General features: G+C 34.6%; 2 long non-coding RNA genes and 1 pseudogene across 3 annotated transcripts; 2 read left to right on the forward strand and 1 right to left on the reverse strand.

Annotated features, from left to right (window-relative positions):
* Positions 1–851: 851 nt before the first annotated feature.
* On the forward strand, positions 852–9,434 carry LOC143594169 (protein FORGETTER 1-like; annotated as a pseudogene). The gene is made up of 25 exons (XR_013146278.1): positions 852–1,157; positions 2,260–2,325; positions 2,395–2,568; positions 2,641–2,771; positions 2,863–2,939; positions 3,029–3,210; positions 3,394–3,471; positions 4,118–4,250; positions 4,347–4,407; positions 4,483–4,564; positions 4,646–4,774; positions 4,879–5,022; positions 5,094–5,196; positions 5,293–5,496; positions 6,250–6,337; positions 6,419–6,512; positions 6,609–6,706; positions 6,789–6,924; positions 7,002–7,108; positions 7,244–7,354; positions 8,222–8,309; positions 8,405–8,519; positions 8,609–8,907; positions 9,126–9,203; positions 9,274–9,434. The product of XR_013146278.1 is annotated as a protein FORGETTER 1-like (transcript).
* A 121-nt stretch (positions 9,435–9,555) lies between these two features.
* On the forward strand, positions 9,556–10,605 carry LOC143594171 (uncharacterized). Its single transcript, XR_013146279.1, has 3 exons — positions 9,556–9,699; positions 9,773–9,901; positions 10,016–10,605. It is a non-coding gene; the product is annotated as an uncharacterized LOC143594171 (long non-coding RNA).
* Positions 10,606–11,348: 743 nt separating this feature from the next.
* Positions 11,349–12,548, reverse strand: LOC143594168 (uncharacterized). The gene is made up of 2 exons (XR_013146277.1): positions 12,351–12,548; positions 11,349–11,654 (listed from the first exon to the last, which is right to left on the reverse strand). It is a non-coding gene; the product is annotated as an uncharacterized LOC143594168 (long non-coding RNA).
* Between the last annotated feature and the right edge of the window lie 4,708 nt (positions 12,549–17,256).

Consider the following 17,256-nt stretch of genomic DNA (forward strand, 5'->3'; position numbering starts at 1 on the left):
GTTTCATATGCATTGGTGTGATCCGATCTATGCTACCCAAGTATGTGAGAAGTGCCTTTATCTTTTCCGTATATAGTTATGAACTTAGTTGTATCATGTAAAGACATCGCATTCTCATTCACAGTCACTCAAGATATTTTGATTAATCACAAAACACATAATTAGAATATCCAGTTTAATTTCTAATATCAACTCACATCTCGTACTCTATAATTAGTAAAAAAACAAACTACAAGTTGAACTACAATTTAAGCCTTTTAACATCGTCATTGTGATCAAAATACAAAACAATGATTAAACTATCTTATGGAGTGAGATCCGGTACAAATAACATACTAAACATACAAATACATTGAGTAATTATGCTATAAAAAATAAAATAGTGTAAGTAATAATTACTATAGTTTAAAAGTTATAGTAATAATAAATTAATAATTACTCTAGAATTTTGTACACTTCTCATGAGAAAAGTCATTTATATTTGATATAAATCATAACTTATTTATATATTGGGTTCGTGTAAGTTATCTCAACTAATCACTTGAATAACAAGTTTAACATAACTAATTAAATTATTTCTATTTCTAAACGTCCATAAAACAACATTTTTTTAGAGATGGTATTATTATTTATTATTTAAAAAAAACACGTAGGGACATGATCGTAAATCGTAATTGTAGCATTAAATTGTTATTACAATTTACAAGTAACAAAAAAAAAAAGTAGAAAAGAATAAAATATAAATAAATTGGGGGTACATTTAGGCGCCAATTTCATCACATCACACGCACACGCAAAACCCTCATTCTCGCACCAGTCACCACCGGTAACCGTCTTTACGCAGTCGTAAAATGTACGTTTCATCTTCTCCGCCACCGCCACCGGCGTCTCTCAATTCCGGTGGTCGCGAAGCTTGTTGCACCGGTTGCGGAACGACATCGACGGTTGGAGCTGAATTTACTAAGTTTGAGTGTCCTACGTGTCAGTTGATTCAACGGCTGCCGTCGTCAGAGCCGTCGCAACCACCGACGCCGGTCGGTCGGAGTAGGATTCAATTGCGGTGCGTTAACTGTAAGGTTACCGTTGATGTTCCGTACGGTTTATCCTTTATCGCCTGTCCTAGCTGCACAACTGAACTCGCGGTTGATGTCAACGAGGTATATATATGTATATTTCACATACGCTTCGTTTATTCATTTTGTATACATTTATCAGCTAGGTTTTGCTGTCACCGTAGGTTATCAGTTTTTGAAAATCATCATCATCATCATCATCGTACTCAGTATATCCCACCAATAGCAAAGCTATGGTAGGGTCTGAGGAGGGTAAGATGTAGACAGCCTTACCTCTACCCCATAAGGATAGAGAGGCTGCTTCCGGTGAGACCCCCGGCTCGATAGTAGTTTTGCATCAAGCCTTGGACATAAGGCACATCGCACTCAATCATCGGGACCGGCTGATCGGTGCATGTACCCTTGTCTTTCGGCTATCAACGCCACTACATGATGCCTGATTAACCGTCCAGTCACTTTTAACGTTATTTTCACGAGATTAGTAAAATAACGTCAAAATTAGTGCATGTACCCTTGTCTTTCGGCTATCAGTTTTTGAAAATGATTATTAATATGTTCACACCACAGAGTACTTAATAAATATATGATTAATAAGAATAGATTTCAATATATATAGACAATAATATAATAGTAATAAATGTTGAATTACTTAATAGATAGGCAGTTAATAGGAATTAATTTCTTTCTATCTGTTAGTATAGTTGAAGATATAATTATATCCAAAAATAGGAGATATGTTGAAATGGATAATATGTTGTCACCATAGGTTATCAATTTTTTGAAAATGATAATATGCTGTCGCCACAGGCTGTTATTGTTATATAGGTTTTCAAATTTTGATAATGATAATATGTTACAATAGACTGCTTAATAGACAATTAATAGGAATGCATTTCATAATAGATGATATAATAGGAATACATTTCTTTCTGTCTGTAGGTATAGTTGAAGATAGAATATTTGGGATATGTTGAAATTGATAATATGTTACCATAGGTTATCAACTTTTTGAAAATGATTATATGTTGTCAGTTGTCACCACATGCTACTTACTATAGTTACCTAAGTTATAAATATTTGAAAATGATGATTTTTAACTCCACAGGCTACTATTGTTACCTAGGTTATCAGTTGTGTTTGATTTTCATTATATTGTTGTTTCACCGGGTGAGTTAAATTTTTGCAGGTAGCAATTGAAGTGGAACGAGAAGAATATGGTGGAGGCATTGTTGGAGAAACGTTTACTGACTATGTGAGTTATTAAATTTTACCCTAAAGTCATCTTATTATTTGGCTTTATATGTACTCTATTGTAATGCAGCGTCCACTAAAGGTGTCAATCGGTCCACCGCATCCGGATCCTATTGTGGAAACCGCATCCTTATCTGCAGTGCAGCCACCTGAACCAACATATGAGCTTAAAACAAAGGATTACCTTGAAATTTCTAGAACGTTATCATGCCTACAGATTGAGACGCTAGTTTATGCCTGCCAGGTTACCTTCTTAATCTGAACTTGTAATCATTTTTTGAGTTTGTGTTTGTGTTATAATTTGTTTTCTTCACAGAGGCATCTTCATCATCTTGATGATGGCACCAGGGCAGGGTTTTTTATCGGCGATGGAGCCGGTTTTGGTAAAGGGCGTTCAGTTGCAGGGCTTATTTGGGAAAATTGGCAGCATGGGAGGAGAAAAGCGTTGTAAGCTATTTGTTGATGCTTGCATGTGTTTGATATTGATACGCGTATGCTCTGTTTATCATGTAGGTAATGTTAACTGTGATGATTTCAGGTGGATTTCGGTTGGTTCAGACTTGAAATTTGATGCAAGAAGAGATTTGGATGATGTTGGAGCAACATGTGTTAAAGGTATTGATGTGAACTTGTATGTTTGGATGACTATATGAATAAAAGCTTATTTTTACGTAAGGATGAATTCTTTGTTTTGTCTTTTGCAGTGCATGCTTTAAACAAGCTCCCATATCAGAAGCTTGATACTAACACTGTTGGGGTTTATGAGGGCGTGATCTTCTTGACATATAGCAGTCTTATAGCTTCTTCTACTAGGGGTCGCTCTCGGTTGAAGCAGCTTGTTCAATGGTGTGGATTAGAATTTGATGGACTGATTGTATTTGATGAGGTACCAGTTGATTTTCATAAGCAAGTTTGATTTTCATTATATTGTTGTTACAAACCATTTGCAAAAGGTATCCAATTCCAAAGTAGTTTGATTGTTTGTTCAATAACATAACTGGTAATGAGAAAATGAGAACAATGTGTAATCCTCGGTAATACATTCTTGAGATCATTTGCTTGATTGTAGTGCCACAAGGCCAAAAATTTGGTACCTGAAGCCGGAGGAAAACCAACACGAACGGGTGAAACAGTTGTTAAACTTCAGGTCTGTTTTCACACCAAATCATAAAATCACATGCTGTTTTTGTTTACGGAAGATCTAGAAGCTTTATTTATTATTGTTAATTAATTTTAATCTTGTCGTCTAGGGGGGTCGGTATAGGCACTCTTCATTTCTCTAATCAAAATGATTAATGTGTTGATGCATTTACTAAATAATAGATATGCATGCAGTTGAATGATAACTTTGTGTTTCTATCTCACAATGGTTGACACTGTATGGAAATTTATTGCTGCATGATATATTTTCAAATTCTTTAGATGAAAAGGGAGAGTAACATCATGTGTGCTAGAAAAGGGAAAATTTCAAGGACGGATCCACATTGTGTGTTCACAGCAAATGCTATTAACACTTAAGATTGTATCTCATAAAGATTTGACAATTCTACATTGTCGATACCTTATAGAACAACTATAATTCGCGTAATGGATTTCTAAACATTAAACATACAAAAATAACACCGCATTTGTAGTTTTCCATTATGTATTGATATTGTTCTTTAGACAAACTAAGACACTCTGTTTCTGCTCATTTTGACTTTTTTTCTAGCTTTATTTAGTGCACATTGCCTCTTATATAATATTTTTGCATGATTTATTGATATAATCCTCTATTGGCTTGATTATAACAGGCACAACTTCCCGAAGCACGTGTGGTTTATTGTTCTGCAACCGGTGCATCAGAACTCAGAAATCTAGGTTATATGCTCCGGCTTGGTCTCTGGGGAGTTGGAACTTCTTTTGTGGATTTTCATGAGTTTTTAGGTACAAATGCCATTTAGAAGACCAAATACTTGTATTTGTTCATAATAAGCTTCATAATAAACTTGTAACTTTTTTTCTATCTAAATATCTATGCAGTTGCTTTGGATAAAGGAGGAGTAGGAGCACTTGAACTTATTGCAATGGAAATGAAAGCAAGGTTAGCAGTTATCAAACAGCATAAACATCATTTATAAACCAATTCCTATACCAGTTAGGTTATTTTACCTTTCAGAGGGATGTACCTGTGTCGCACGCTGAGTTACAAAGGATCCGAATTTGAAGTTATTGAGGTCCCACTGGAGGCTAAAATGACGGTACCCCATAGTTTTTTTGACTCTTTGCATGTAACAATTGTTGGTGCCAAGTGCTAACTCACAATGTTTGATGAATTGCAGGAGATATACACAAAAGCTGCTGAATTTTGGGCTGAACTGAGAACAGATTTGCTATCTGCAATTGAACTTATTGGTTACGAGAAGCTTTTTGTCGGTCAACTGTGGAGACTATATTGGGGAAGCCATCAGGTTTTTGCCACTTGACAGTTCAAACTTGTTTTTCTTTCAGACGTGCATCATAATGTTTCTTTGGTGGTTATCGTAACTTGTTTACATATTTTGTTATATTGTAGCGTTTCTTTAGGTACATATGCATGTCAGCAAAGGTGCCAGCTGTTGTAAGCCTTTCTAAGCAGGCATTAATGGAGAACAAGTGTGTGGTCATTGGTCTTCAGTCTACCGGTGAGACACGAACAGAGGATGCAGTATTAAAATATGTGAATTTACTTTTACTTTTAGTTTGCATGTTAAATGATTAATGCACACGTTCTGATTTTTATTTTTGAAGGGGACTGAGCTTGATGACTTTATATCTGGACCGCGTGAGCTGTTACTTAAATTTGTTGAAGAAAATTATCCTCTTCCTGAAAATCGTGCATATCCTCCGCCAGGTGTTAATCGGCTTATGTGATGTGGCATTTTTGTTATTTTGTTTTTCAAGTTTCATTAACTTTATTTGCATTATACTTTTATTTTATCTCTTGTAGCAGAAGATAATGTCAAGGAAGTTAAACGTAAGAGACACTCAGTAAATACTGATGTGTCATTTAAAGGGAGGGTTAGGAAATCTGCAAAACGGAAACCTGCAAAACAGAAACGTTCAAAACGGAAACCTGCAAGTGAAGATGAGAGCGGTGATGAGTCAGTTTGGGAACTTTCAAGTGATGATGAAAGTGATGAAGAATCAGAATGTAAGATTATAATCTTTTGATTTATTATTTCATATAAGATTTTTTTAACTAGGGGCAACCTAAAAACTTGGAAAATGTCATATAGCGGAAGTAAAAATAGTGCATATGTCCTTACAACAAAGTGGTTAAAATATTAAATATGCCCAATTCATTAAATATATTTTAATAAATGTCCATCTGCAACTTCAATGTTTTTTCACTCATTTCTAGCTTTTTTAATTCAGTTTTAACTTTAAAAAGATTTCAACCCATTTTTAACTTTAAAAAAATTTTCAACTCATTTTTAACTTAACTTTTTTTACTCATAAACAATAGTTTTCTCAAAATATTAGATTTCTTATCGTTTGATGGATTATACCTGGTTCGGTTATCTGATCGAACATACAGATTCAATTGTTCGATTATCTTCCGTCAAGAGAACAAAAGAAGAGAGACGACGTTCGGTTCACTTGCTTGTCGTCGATGTCGATCAAAATCCAAGTAGAATTAGCCAAATAGGGTTTAAGCAAATATAATGGAAAGGGGTAGAATGGTCATTAAGTAAAAGTTCGTTAAAGTTAAGTATATATGATATTTACAGTTTTGGTTAGTCATATATGAATTTTTTTAAGTTTGTATTGATCCGAGTAAAGTTGTTAGATCCATCCAAAGAGGACCTACAGTTTTTAAGAAAAAATATATGAAATAAATACTTTTTTAACTAATGGTATTTCTAATTGTAATGATATTTTTAATTGTTGTTCAACCGAGTAGCTGATTCTGGCTATGAAACGGAATCTGATGCTGAATCCGTCGACAACCACCAGACAAGACCTCCGTTTGTAGCAGAATTACAAAAGATGTATGATTATATAAGTGCACCACTTGCTGTAAATTGTCACTTTGAATGTTTTAATGTGTGTTTTGTGGTGGAATGTGTTAGATATGAATCAGCCATGGAGTGTAAGTCAAAGCTTTTGGACAAAATCCGTAGTTTTGACCTTCCAAATAATCCACTGGATGATCTAACTGATCAGGTATTTATTAAATGAGGTTTTGCTATAAATACGTGTTTTTATATTTACTTTTGTTATCAGGAATATTCCTAAACATTTACTTTCAATTAATTGCAGCTTGGAGGACCTGATAATGTTGCAGAAATAACAGGGTGGCGAGGCATGCTTGTCAAGGTTTCCAATGGAAATAGAGTCACTTATCAAGCACGGAACACGTTAGTTTATGTTTTAGTTACTAGTAACATTATATTTAATTGTTATGCTCAGCAGCTGATGCACTCTTTTATATTCATTCAGAAAGGATGTTAGTAAGGAAATGGTAAACATGCATGAAAAAAAACTTTTTACGGATGGTAAGAAGTTGGTTGCCATTATTTCTGAAGCTGGATCAGCAGGCGTTTCTTTGCAGGCTGATAGAAGAGCACTAAACCAGGTAAATAAATTCAAAGGACCTACATTAATATTAATATTAGTATCAAACTTCAACATATTATTGATGTTTTGCACCAGAAAAGAAGGGTCCATGTAACTTTAGAACTACCTTGGAGCGCGGATCGTGCAATTCAACAATTTGGGAGGACTCATCGTTCAAATCAAGCTTCTGCACCTCAGTATAGGTAAAATATGTCATTCTATATACTATTTTATAACTAATAGGTATCATGTTATGATATTATTATTATTATTATATCAATAATAATAATGGTATTATTATATCAAGTTTTTATTTCTATTGTAATAAAACTTCGTAGGTTACTGTTCACAAATCTTGGAGGTGAAAGACGATTTGCTTCCATTGTAGCAAAGCGACTAGCGTTTTTTGGATGAATTTCATATGTATCTAAAAACTTATAAAATATCATGTATGCCCCTTTTAAATGAATTTGTTGGTTAATGACCATTTTACCCTTCTCAAATATAATACTTTGTTAATCCTAGTTTATGTAATATGCCTTTGCTTAAATTACAATTTAAGAACTCATAATTTAAATTATTCCTTTCACCTACAAATGTAACTAACGTGTGGTTCATAGTTTCATACTTTCATTCGTGAATTACGGGAAAAATTAGTTGTTTTATGTTTCAAGTTCTGACTTTTGATGAAGTTAACATGTAATTTTGAAATACTGAAACTTTGCTTTAATTATAGTAATTGTGGTTATAATAAGTAATATTATCTGTTTCTAGCTAGCTATGCAACTCTAAACTCACCAAATTAAAAATATTTGACTTTCTTAATTTTTAAAATATAAATTTATTAATTTCATAGAAACACCCAAACGGTTTACAATGAAGTGGCAGGTAATTTAAAATATAAATTAAACATTTAAGTTGTTTTTTACAACACTGACGTAAGAAGTTCTGAAATATAACACAAATCATTGAATTAATAAATGGAAAATACGTCGTTAAACACTTAAGGGTGTGCATATATTATTTTCAGAATAATGTTGTTTGATTGATAAATAACAAATTTTCAGGTTACAATAAATATGAAAATTTAAAGTTTGATAAAAATAAGTTTAGAATGGTCATATTATGAATTGTTTTTAATGAATTGCGTGAATATGCTATTTTATTTATTTTATAGGGATATATATGATAATTTTAACTTTAGGTTGGGTATATACAGTATATAATTAGCTTTCTAAGGTTATATACAAAGTTACCTTTTTTCGGATGTATAACTATATTAATATTGTTAAATATAATTGTGATTTAAATTTCAGAGCTGGTCCATCTCTTAGCGTGTATAATTATGATAGTTTGTATGGGAGAAGGGCGTTGTTTAGGATGTATCAGGGAATCATGGAGCAGGTTCTTAGTTTCTTGTTCACTTTCGACTTTTTTCTGGTCAAACCATTTCGCCTGATGTGGGTCCCGTTTCAATGAACCATAACTTTGTTTCTCAGGATTCTTTTCCAGTTGTGCCACCAAATTGTTCATCTGAAAATCCTGATACAATCCAAGATTTTATTGGAAAGGCAAAAGATGCTCTTGACTCTGTTGGCATTATCAGAGACACAGGTGTTACTTGGTTCTTTAATACCTCTTAGTTCGAAGTTTTAATGTTTTATTCTAATAATATTCATATCTTGTTACGTTAATATGTACAGGACATAGCAAGGATTCTGGGGAGTTATATGGGCACATAGTTGAGTCAGATATGCATGATGTTGCACGTTTTTTGAATCGGCTTTTAGGATTGCCACCTGACATCCAAAACAGGTTATGCCTTTTAATATTCAATTTCATTTTCTTTTGTGATGCTTATATTATCATTATTTGCTGGCTGTTTGAATTGTTTATTAGCATTCTTGATCATCTCGTTTACAATGTACGCCTTGAAGGACATATAGATACTGGGATTGTTGATCTGAAAGGCAACTCTGTTGAGCTACAAGGAACTCCAAAGGTTCTACTTATACTTTATTATTGTTATTGTTATTGTTATGGTTATGGTTATGGTTATGGTTATTGGGTATTGTTATTGTTATTGTTTTTGTTGTTGTTTTGGTTGTGGGTTGCTGCTGCTGCTGCCGCCGCCGCCGTGGTGGTTGTGGTTGTGGTTGTCGTGGTTGTCTACGGTGTGACTAACATATATGTCTATGCTAACTTTCATCTTTTTGGCAGACTGTTCATACTGATCTTATGTCTGGAGCGTCAACTGAACTGTATACTTTTGTTATGGATCGTGGTATTAACTGGGAGGTACGGTTTTCATTCATTGAGTTTGTATTTTTCTTTTAATTTTGTGTGATATATTTTCATATTTTTATAGGCTGCATCTGGATTGCTTAATGAGAAACAAAAAGATGGTTCGGGCTCTTCTGCTAACGGGTTTTATGAATCTAAGAGAGAATGGCTGGGGAGAAGACACTTTCTTTTGGCAATCGAAAGGTATCAAAGTATACTATTTATAAATAAAATAAAAATATAGATAATATATTTATCTTCGTCTGTCTTTCAGTTCTTCTGAAGCATTCAAGATATTCCGCCCTGATACTGGAGAAACGGCTAGGTACTAAATAATAAAAATACCCCTCCTTAAATTATTTAATTATTTTTTCGGTTTGGTGTACATTATATTGTTTTAACTTACAGGGAGATGCCTAAAACTGAGCTGATGGACAAGTATAGAAAGATGATGTCACTAGAAAAGGCACAGAGAGAATGGAAGAAAGACTATGAAACTTCATACAAGCAGGTATAACATATGATGAATGTCTTATTCCAATCTATTTATATACGTCATGTTACTAGCTTGACCGACCTCGCAGTGCATGCATGGCCCGAATTGTAACGTTGGAAGATTCTGTACCGTTGGTAAAAGAATACAGGAAGTAAATGTACTAGGTGGCCTGATTCTCCCAATTTGGGGAACTATTCAGAAGACCCTATCCAAACAGGTATTTAAAGTTTTCTACTAGTTTTAACTGTTAATTATAGATGATTAGTTTATTACTAGTCATTATTATTTAATATTTACAATAATTATGAGTTTGCTTAAATATTGAATATAGGATCGCCCAAGCTATGGACGAGTGCGTGTTGTGCGCGTTGAGACAACAACAGATAATCGAAGGATTGTTGGACTTCGTGTTCCAAATTCAGCAGTAGAATCTGTTCTTCTAGGTCTCTCTCTCTCTCTCTCTCTCTCTCTCTCTCTGTCTCTGTCTCACACACACACACACACTTGGTGACGTGGCTATGAAGTATGAACTGTGACTTTTATTTGTGACAAATCTAGCATGGATTCAAGACATTGATGACTAACACAGAATACAGTTGCTACTTGTTAGATCATTTTGTTGATATTAATGATGTCTAATAGTAATGATACCCAAACAGGTAAGCTTTTAGCAGTATGCTTGATCTTTTGGCATACTGTTTTTACCCGGTCTCAGTTTTTTGGTAATTGTGTTTACCGAGTGGGGATTGCGATATATAGGGCTCAGATGTATAAAAACTTACATGTTTGAATGGTATAAAAAACTACTTGTATAAATGATCCACTATATCTGCAAGCAAGTTTATATAATAGTTTTTACTCTGTAGAAACTACTAAACTAGTGATCAGCCCACGAGTTTTCCAAACAAAGCCCCAAGCTTGTGATCATTCTGCTCTGTTTATATGTTGAAAAAGCTTTCTTATCATATTTCAATAACTTTTTCATTTGTATCAACCCGGCATGTTTTCAGAAAAGTGTTTTTGTATTATTATGAAATTATGTCGAGTAATTGACCAGTATTAGAAGAGAGTATATATTGAAATAACAAGTAACATATTTATTTGCAGTGACCATGGTCTAGTTTAGGTGGTTTGATGAAAGTTTGGGTCAAACCGTAAAAGTTAATCAATTGATCAAATAAGATTTTTATTCATAGTGAACATGGTCTAGTTTAATGAAATTTGGAGCAAGGTTTCAAGAAACCACAAATTATACTCCTTTGATTTGGTGGATTAGCAAGACCGGTGATTTTGTTTGAAAATATGAACTTTCTTTTCTAAAATTGTTGGTTTACATTAAACTTTTAAAACAGTAAAGATTGTTTATTAGTATAACATATCTAAACTTGTAAAAATTCAAAAATGAAGAGAGTACATAACTATATAAAGGTTGAAACATCATTTTATATCTTATAGATGGTCAGTTCAAAATTCCAAATTAACCGTTTATCTGCTAAACATAAAATCAAACCGTGAAACAAATATCATAAATCTCAAACCGGCCGACTTGCTTTGCCAGTTTCAACAGTTATTAGCCACCTCTATTTCTACTTATATCTACTCTTTCTGAATTCAAAAAGATGATAAATTTAATCTCCTCAAAGAAAGATAAAACAGAAGCAAGATACACAAGGAAAACTTCAATTCATAACATCTTTCAGGTACATGAAAACATTTCATCTTTCTTGTTGCAAATTCATCAATTACAGAACATTATGATAAAAAGTATTCTCACCAAATCCTCCCTAACTACTTTTTACTCCATCTTCAACTTTAGGCGCACTAACAGGTACAGGTTGAACCCTGATGTATGGATTTCTAGTTAGAGTTTCCCCCTTCAAAGCAGCAACATACCTATCATTCGTATCTTCCTTCCTCTGCAACTCCCCAAGAAACTCACCTAGCCTCTCTTTATTCACTTTTCCCATCAACTGTTTCACATACAAATACATTAATATGTTCATCCTCTAAACCATAAAGTTTGGTTTTAAAAAGGTGTCCGATTGTTTAACACATCTTATAATAACTGACCCCTGCGGTTAAAGTGGCCTGCATAAGTCGTCATCTAAATCCTAAAGTTTGGCTTTAAAAAGCGCACCCAATGCATAATCAAGCCCTAAAGTTTAAGCGGTGCAATTGCTAAGATATCTTAATAATAACAACTGATCACTGTTGTTAAACTGGCCTCTAAACCCTAAAGTTTTACAATCAAATCAACTGAAAAAGATATAATCTAGCTATGTAATTTTATAATTAACAAAAAAAACAATTAAACATGTATTAGACTTCAATTAGTGTTGGCTTGTGAATGTTTGTTTAGATTCTTAACGAAAAAACATAAACGAACACTGACAAATTCATTTCTTAACGAACAAGCTTGCTTAATTGTTGGTGTTTGTTTACTGAGATAATAATAACTAACGGACCTTCATAAATCATCTAAACCCTAAAGTTGTGATGATTCTTGAATACGCAGTGAGCAAACATGATATAAATACATACCCTTAATGAAATAGTATTCAATTAACTAATTACTAAAATACACTAGTAATTAATTAAAAAGAGGGATATTTGATCCACATATCAGATCATTCAATTGGAGATAAAATAAATAAATAAATACTAACAAGGGTATCGGAGCGAGCTTGACGGCTGAGTTGGGCCTCGAGCTGATCGTTGCTTGTGTTGGTGAGTTGCATCACGTAATACCCGACCACGCACGGGACCACCGCACACGTGGTGGCAAAGCCGAAGAAGAAAGGCTTGGAGTCTCTGGTCTTCCTGACTAGCCATCGCCAGGTGGAGCTTTTCTCCCACAGTATCGACATTTCGCCTGTCTGTCTGTCTGTCTGGTGCTTTCTCAAATCAAAACCCGGAATGGAATCGGTCCCGTTCGATGTAGGAATTTAACTTAAATGGGCTGATCTGCTACTGGACTATTTCTAGTAACCTGGCCCCTCCATTTACAAATATAATAAATAACCTTTTTTTTTTTTTTTTTTTTTTTAACATAGGTGAAAAAGAAAAGCCGATCTATGAAGAGGCACGCCTTTGAACCTGAACACACCGTCGTTCGTTCAAAAAGGTGAATAAAAACCGATAATGAAATTGATTTGATAAGAACTGGTTTCAAAACCCGCCAGTTTAGGAACCAGGCTGTAAGAACTAATTAGAGAATCCAGGTTAGGAATCGATTCAAGTCACCGGAGGTTTTTGGAACATTATGTAGTTGCTTTATATATGTTATTTGGATGTTTTTTACTTGTTACTTTTTTTTTACCTCTGTGTATGTTATGTATTAGTATAAGTAGGTATTGAATGTGTCTGTTTAATCACTATAGTAAAAAAAACTATCAATTTATAAAATAAAAATTAAATTTTAATAATCCAAACTATCGATAATTGGCCAATATTAATCTCAACTATTATTTTAACCAGTGGCAATCCCAATTATCACTTTTATTACTAATAACAATCCTAGACTAACAAAATGTTTACTCCGTTAGTTATGTTATTTTAAGATAATGTGAAATGACCAAACTACCTTCACTAACAAATAAATAGATAAATAATACTAATAAGAAAAATTGGATTATAATAATCCAAACTATTGACCATTAGTTAATATTAATCTCAATTATCACTTTAACAGATGGCAGCCCCAACTATCACTTTTGTTACCAATAAAAATCCTGGTCTAACGAAATGTTAACTCCGTTAGTTATGTTCTTTTAAGTTAATGTGAAATGAGTTAAATATTAATAAATGTGAGGAGGTGTCGGAGATGGGGGATGTGAAGAATGGTTGTCGGAGCAGGTTTACTAATAACAAATATACACGGATCAGGAATCATGATTTATCAAGCATGTACGAGCATACAAACATCAAATCAATTGAAAAGGGGGACATGTTCGTACACATTTGTTTATGTTCGCTTGTTTGTTTTTGTCCATGAATTTATGTTCGTTTAACTATGTAAATTCATAATTTCTAAAAATAACTAAAAATGTATTAGACTTCAATTAGTGTTCACTTATGAATGTTTATTTATGTTCTAGATTCTTAACGAATGAACATAAACGAACACATACACATTCATTTCTTAACAAATGAACACAAACAAGAAAATATGCTTGTTTAATTGTTCGTGATCGTGTTTTGTTAAAGTTAAATGAATGAACAAGAACATGCCTTTGTTGGATATAATAATAACAGCCCTTCATAAATCATCTAAACCCTAAAGTTGTAATGATTCTTGAATACACAGTGAGCAAACATGAAATAAACTAAACAAGATATACATGCATACATACCCTTAACTAACATCCACGGATGAAATATTATTATTCAATTACAAGTAATAATTAGTACTAAAATACACAGATCAATGATTTATTAAAAAAAGAGAGAGGGGGGAGGGGGTAAATTTTAATCCATTCAATATGAACGGATGTACAAACCAAGATAATTATTTTCATTGATATTGCAAATAATATATACAAAGAGAATTCCTAAATTACATCCTTTGACTACCACAAATTAGCAGGATTATTATCAATACAATCATGTTTAAAAATAACAATATAATTCAAAATTCAAGATGTTTTGATTGGAGGGAAAGTGCTAATATGCCCCCGCAAGATGGACGATCTACAAAGAAGTCCAATCTTGGAAAAGAGGTGGTGAAAGCGGGGCTTTAGTAGTGGTTTGGTGAGCGCGTCGGCAAGTTGATCATCACCTGATATTTGTGTTACTCGTATCGTGCCTTCTTGGACTTTTTCCCGTACAAAGTGGAAGTATAGAGCAAGATGTTTCATACATGAATGAAAAATGGGATTGGCTGAGTAATGCTTGGCACTTAAATTATCACAGTAAATGGTGGGTGTTACAGAAGATTTGTATCCAAGTTCTAATAAAAGGGAGATAATCCATTGAACTTCGGTTTTGGTGGATGCGATAGCTCGAAATTCAGCTTCGGTGTATGATCTTGCCAAGGTGGGTTGGCGTTTAGAGCTCCAAGCAACCGGGTTTGAACCAAGGTATACAATATAGCCGGTTGTGCTTCGGTATGTTGACTTGTCACCTGCCCAATCGGCATCTGTAAAGGCATGGAGGTGTAGAGGGGAGTTGCGTTGAAAGAGGAGCCTGTGATGTAGTGTACCATGAAGGTAACGTAATAATCGCTTAAGAGCGGCCCAGTGTATGTTGGTGGGAGAGTGCATAAATTGAGAAAGTTTATTAACCGCGAAGCAACATCAGGTCTCGTAAGAGAAAGGTATTGCAATGCACCAACAAAGGCACGATATTGAGTCGGTGAAGCGAGGGGTGTACCTTCATTAGGGTTAAGATGGTCTGAGAAAGATATAGGGGTAGATGCCGGCTTGCAATCACTCATGTTTGCTCGAGTTAACAAATCAAGTATGTATTTGGATTGGGATAAAAAGAGACCTTTTGTGTGAGGAATTACTTCAACACCCAAAAAATAAGAGAGAGGTCCAAGATCTTTAAGAGAAAACCGGGAAGCAAAGGAAGAAATAAAACTGTTGATGAGTGAAGAATATGGACCGGTGATAATAATGTCATCGACATAGACTAAAAGATAGATAGGATGTTTTGTGCGGCGATTGACGAAGAGAGAAGAGTCTGAAATGGTTGGTTGGAAGCCAACTGAAAGAAGATATGATTTCAACTCATCATACCAAGCACGTGATGCTTGGCGAAGGCCGTAAATAGCCTTGTTTAATTTGCATACATGATTTGGTAAAGAGGGATCGGTGAAACCGTGTGGTTGAGCCATAAAAACATCTTCGGTTAGTGTGCCTTGAAGGAAGGCATTGTTGATGTCTAGTTGTCAAAGACACCTATTTTGAGATGTGGAAAGAGAAAGAATAAGACGGAGGGTAGCGGGTTTAATAACCGGGCTAAAAGTTTCAACGTAATACAACCCGGGACGTTGATGAAACCCTTTGGCAACCAAACGAGCTTTTAGGCGGTTAACCGTGCCATCAGGTTTAAATTTGGTTCGAAAAACCCATTTGCAACCGACAAGGTTTGGTGCAGATTCCGGTGGAACAAGGGACCAAGTGATATTGCGTTGTAAGGCGTCAAACTCATCTTGCATAGCTTTGCGCCAAATAGGAATTTTAAGAGCCTGAGTTATTGTTAAGGATTCTTTTGGATGGGTGGGAATGACATTATAAAGGACAAAGTTGTCATTGTGATATTTAGGATTGGGTTTGCGAGTGGTACGAGTATGAGGAAGAGAAATGGTATGAGTGTCATGGTGAGCTAAGGTTGATTGGGTGGAATTTAAATCGGGATCAGAAGTTGTAGTATGTGGGTTTGAAGTTGAATTTTGGGTTGAAGTATTGGAGTTGTTGGTTGGACCAATAGGTGTAGAATTATGTGGACCGAGAGAGTTGGAATGGGAGTTATATTGGGTGGGTGGGTGGGTGGGGTGGACTGTTGGGAGAGGGGTTGGGTAAGTGTTTGGGTTGGTTGGTTTATTTGGTTTGGTAAACTAGGCAGAGGATATGTTGGGCGGAGTGAGGGTGCATTTTCAGGTGGGTCGGATGAATTAATTTGTGAGGATGTTTCAACTCTTGTTTGTTGAATTAGGTTTGGATTGTTGTTTGGGTGCAAATGAACAATGAGTGGTAGCCAATCATCCGGGTTTGGAGAGGGAGGGGTGGATAATTTAGTTAGTGTTTCATAGGGAAATTTGTTTTCAACAAAATGTACATGACAAGAAACGTATACATTGTCGGTTGTGGGATCAAGAAGGTAGTAGGCGCTTTCTGTGGAGGAGTATCCTACAAAGATACATGGTTTAGATTTAGGAAGAAGTTTATGAGATGAATAGGGACGTAACCAAGGATAAGAGAGACAACCAAAACTACGAAGTTTGTCATAGTTTGGTAATATTTTAAATAGGCGAAGAAATGGTGAATCATTATGGAGAGTTGAAATGGGTAAACGATTGATTAAATAGGTAGCCGTGGTAAAGGCGAATGGCCAAAATTTGAGGGGCATTTTAGCATGAGATAGGAGAGTGAGTCCCGTTTCGACTATATGACGATGTCAGCGTTCGGCATAGCCATTATGTTCGGGTGTGTGGGGTGGGGAGGTGATATGAGAGATGCCATAAGAGGCAAGGTGAGGGGCGAGTTTAATATATTTGCCAACGTTGTCCGAGAAGAGCTGTTTAATTTTGCATTGGAAATAATTTTCAACAAGTTTTTGGAATCTTAAAAAAATGGTGAGGGAATCGGATTTCTTTTTAAGAGGATAAATCCAAGTATATTTACTGTAATGATCGACAAAAATTATATAATATTTGTAGCCGTCATAAGAAATAATGGGAGAGGACCATACATCCGAAAATAAGAGTTGTAACGGAGCTTTGGAATTAATAGATGAGATATTAAAAGGGAGTTTGTGACTTTTATTAACGCAACAAGAATTGCAAGATTCATTGCAATGAGAAATAGACGAAATAATAGAAGATAAATATTTTAAGACTTGTGAGTGCGG

The sequence above is a fragment of the Bidens hawaiensis genome, unplaced genomic scaffold (assembly GCF_021521415.1).
Source record: "Bidens hawaiensis isolate Kalapana, Puna unplaced genomic scaffold, B.hawaiensis_p1.1 tig00043208_1, whole genome shotgun sequence".
Lineage (NCBI taxonomy): Eukaryota > Viridiplantae > Streptophyta > Magnoliopsida > Asterales > Asteraceae > Bidens > Bidens hawaiensis.